A 4,647-nucleotide genomic window follows, 5' to 3' on the forward strand; every position below is an offset into this window, starting at 1 on the left:
GGTTGGTGAAGATCTTTTCCCATTCTGTAGGCTGTCATTTTGTCTTGTTGACCATGTCCTTTGCTTTACAGAAAATTTTCAGTTTGTTTATTAATTGTTTCTCTCAGTGTCTGTGCTACTGGGGTTATATTTAGGAAGTGGTCTCCTGTGCCAAGGTGTTCAAGTGTACTTCTCACTTTCTTTTCTATGAGGTTCAGTGTGGTTGGTTTCATGTTGAGGTCTTTGATCCATTTGGACTTGAGTTTTGTGCATGGTGATAGATATGGGTCTATTTTCATTCCTTTACATGTTGATATCCAGTTATGCCAGCACCATTTGTTGAATAGGCTTTCTTTTTTTCATTTTATAATTTTTATTTCTTTGCCAAAAATCAGGTGTTCATGGGTGTTTGATTAATATCTGGGTCTTTAATTCAATTCCATTGGTCCTCCTCTCCTCCCATTTTCCTCCCTTTCCCCTCACTCACCTTCCTCCCTCCCCCTCCCTTCTTAAGAGAGGGCAGGGAACCCTGCCCTGTGGGAAGCCCACTTCCAGGCCTATGAAGCTTTGCATCCAAATACACTAGGGACCCAAAAAGCCAGTACATGCAGTTGAAACAAGTCCCAGTGCCGTTATCAATGGCTTCTTAGTCAGCCCCCATTTTCAGCCACATTCCGAGAGTCCGGTTTGGTTGCATGCTCATTCAGTCCCAGTCCAGCTGATTTGGTGAGCTCCCATTAGAACAGGCACAATGTCTCAGTGGGTGGACCAACCCCTCGCGGACCAGACTTCCTTGCTCATCTTCTCCCTCCTTCTGCTCTTCAACTGGACCTTGGGGGCTCAGTCTGTTGCTCTGATGAGGGACTTTGTCTCTATCTCCATCCGTGCCAGACAAAGATTCTATGGTGATATTCAAGATAATCATCAATGTGACTATAGGGCAAGGCCAGTTCAGGCACCCTTTACTCTGCTGCCCAAGGACCTAGCTGGGGTCATCCCTGGGTTGGCAAGAGACTTGGCTCTAGAGGGGCTCCTGTCTGTTTTTATGCCATTACCAATCTGTTTTCAGTACTAAAGTTCTGTAGGAGAATTTTTTTTTTTTGTTTTTTCGAGACAGGGTTTCTCTGTGGCTTTGGAGCCTGTCCTGGAACTAGCTCTGTAGACCAGGCTGGTTCTGTAGGAGAATTTGATGTAATGTCTCCAGAAGTTCCTTTATTGTACAGGATTGTTTTGACTATCCTGGGTATTTTGCTTTTCCATATGAAATTGAATACCATTCTTTTGAGGTCTTTGAAGAATTTTTCTGAGATTTTCATGGGCATTGCATTTAATCTGTAGATTTCTTTTTGTAAGATTGCCATTTTTACTATGTTAATTCTACCTATACAAGAGCATGGGTGATCTTTCCACTTTCTGGTGTCTTCTTCAATTTCTTTCTTCCAATATTTAAAGTTCTTGTCATACATGTCTTTTACTTGTTTAGTTAGAGTTACTCCAAGCTATTTTATTCTTTTTGTGGCTATAGTGAAGGGTGATGTTTCTCTGATTTCTTTCTCAGCCCATTTAACATCTATATACAGGAGGGATACTGACTTTTTTGAGTTAATCTTGTATCCTGCTACAATACTGAAGGTGCTTATGAGTTGTAGAAGTTCCTTGGTAGAATTTTTGGGATCTCTTATATAAACTATGATGCCATCAGCAAATAGTGAGAGTTTGACTTCTTCTTTTCTGATTTGTATCCCCTTGATTTCCTTTGTTTTCTTATTGCTCTAGCTAGGACTTCAAGAACTATATTGAATAGATATGGAGAGAGTGAACAACTTTATCTTGTTCCTGATTTCAGTGGAATCGCTAGGAGTTTCTCTCCATTTAGTTTTTTGTTTGCAGTTTGCTTGCTGTATATTGCCTTTCTTAAGTTTAGGTATGTTCCTTGTATCCCTGCTCTCTCCAGGACCTTTATCATAAAGGGTTCTTTTATTTTGTCAAAGACTTCTTCAGCATCTAATGAGATGATCATGTGTTTTTATTTTTCAGTTTGTTTATATGGTAGATTATATTGATATATTTTTTTTGTATTTTGAACCATCTCTGCATCTCTGGGATGAAGCCGACTTGATCTTGGTGGATGACTTTTATGATATGTTCTTGGATTCAGTTAACAGTATTTTATTGAGTATCTTTGCATCAATGTTCATGAGGGAGATTTGTCTGTAATTCTCTTTCTTAGTAATGTCTTTATGTGGTTTGGGTATCAGGGTAATTGTAGCCTCATAAAAAGAGTTTGGCAATGTTCCTTCTGTTTCTATTGTGTACAATAATTTGAGGAGTATTGGTATTAGTTCTTCTTTCAAAATCTTGTAGAATTCTGAGCTGAAACGATCTGGTCCTGAGATTTTTTTTTTTTTGGATGGAAGATTTTTGATGACTGTTTCTATTTCTTTAGCAGTTATAGGTGTATTTAATTTGCTCATTTGGTCTTGATTTAATTTTGGTAAGTGATATTCATACAGAAAATTTTCCATTTCCTTTATTTTTTCCAATTTTGTGGAGTACAGGTTTGTGTTCACTTTCACAGTGTGATTTTTTTCCCCCTGGAAACAAAAATTTTGATTACTACAGTTAGTCAAGAAAGAAAACAGTGTTTCTCTGTTAGATTCTGAGATCTACATTGACAGGGTACAGTTTTATTTCAAAGATGCAAGCTCTTCAATCATAAACTTCAAAGAATGATTTCTATTTGGATAAATAGTGGCTACAGACTCCAGAGATTCACAGTGTAATCTAGAATTTCTGTTCACATGATGATTGTCTTGGAACATCCATTGCGTATGAATAGCTCTCTCTAGCAATCACACCTATGAGAAGACAAGCAGTACCAATCTAAGGTCTCTGAAGACAGTCAGGGAAGCGAAACACAATAGCCCCACCTGCAGTCCCCACAGTCTGGAGGCTGAGATGGATGGAGCGCTGTCTGTCCAAGGCCAATTTTGGCTTCAGCATGAGATTCTGTCTCAGAAAAAGAACTTGGGAAACTACCAAGGCATACTAAATGTTCAGGGTGATTTTTAGCACCTTACCTCATTGTTAATTCATTCAATCTTTCTCCACTTGACCTCACACGTACTTCATTTCTACTGAATCTGTGCCTCCCAATTGTGCATAAACTATCTTTATTTTAACAATGCTTATGATTTCTTGGCTTTCAGTCTCTACTGTATACAGAATTGAAGATGGAGAAAGGTGACATTCTGGTATTAGGGCTTCTTGAAACTCCCTTATTTTACTTCCTAAACTAATGGTTTAGAACCTCTAATTTCTCCTCTGGCCATTGACTTTTGTTCCCCACACATCCTGCTGCACATACTCTTTAGGAAATATGTTACACTCCTGAGCTTGTTCTCTTCTCAATCTCCGTCCATGTTATTTTCTCTGTGTTGCCCTGACTGTAGTAGAATTCTAAGACTTTAGCTAGCAGTTTGCTCTCATTTTTTTTGCCAATATGACTACTTCATAGTTTTCTAATCTAGAATTCCTAGGCTATGGGTAGAAAACAAATTTTGGAAGAGTTTGCTGTTCCTGTCAGATTTGATGGCATGTAAACCAGGAATATTGGCGATAGACTCTATGACTCACATTTTCCATGTTTGTATCTGACCATGGGCAATAAACAGCTGTAATTGAAGTGAAAAGGCTTTAGATGATGTTCAATAAAACTCATCTAAGAAGTGAGACAGAGTCCTATTACTCATAGTGGGCTGAGGAATTAAGAGACCAAATACTCAGAACCACTTATGGAACAAAAGCACAATGGCTAATATAGAAGTGATGGTAAGAACGCTGGCAAAATGGCCCTGTTAGCATAAGCTACAGTGAGGATACTTGCACTGGGGATATAAGATCCTGGTGTACTATTCTCTTGGGCTTGTGGTCCTATATTTTGTTTTTCCTTGAGACAGTCTTACAATCTACTCCAGGCTAGCCTGGACCACACTTGATAGCCCAAGTTAGGCTTGAACTTGCCTGCCTCAGCCTTCCTAGTGCTAGAATGTTAGCGTTGTACCTCTGTTCCCAGCTTGGAGGGATGAAAGACACAATATAGACGCCATAATTTTTAAGGAAGACTAGAATATAGGCCTGATAATGGAGGGGAGAATTAACAATAACAATAGCGAAAGAATTCATATAAAGTATTTTCAAAAGGAAAATCTAGTAGTTAAAAAGAGAAATGACACAAAGAGGCATTCCATTGAAACAAAAATAGAAATAAACCTGCGAAGAGATGGTATAGCTCCTAAGTGTCAGAAAAATACAAATAAAAACCACACTATGTAGCACTGGAAAGCTGTCTTGACTGGTTTCACTTGCTCTGAAAGTTTGAGGACCTGAGTTCAAATCCCCAACACCAGTGTGAAAGGTTGAGCATGGCTGTGCATACTTATAGCAACTGCATTAGGGAACAGAGACAGGCAGATCCAGAGAGCTCGCTGGCCAGCCAATGTGTCCAAAGCAATAAACTTCCTGTTCAATAAAAGACTGTCTCAATCAGTCAGAGCACACAATAGAGGAATTCACTCAATGTCATCCTGTAGTCTCCCCCATGCATGTAACACACACACGCATGCACACACACACATGCGTGCATGCGTGTTCGAGAGAGAGAGAGAG

At 39.2% G+C, this 4,647-nt stretch overlaps 1 protein-coding gene across 1 annotated transcript in view; it reads left to right on the forward strand.

Moving 5' to 3' along the window:
* The window catches only part of Catsperb (cation channel sperm associated auxiliary subunit beta), a 185,433-nt gene that overhangs the window by 96,087 nt on the left and 84,699 nt on the right, over positions 1–4,647 (forward strand). The gene's annotated exons all lie outside the window — the stretch shown is intronic.

Source organism: Microtus ochrogaster, chromosome 1 (assembly GCF_000317375.1).
Source record: "Microtus ochrogaster isolate Prairie Vole_2 chromosome 1, MicOch1.0, whole genome shotgun sequence".
NCBI classification, from domain to species: Eukaryota; Metazoa; Chordata; class Mammalia; order Rodentia; family Cricetidae; genus Microtus; species Microtus ochrogaster.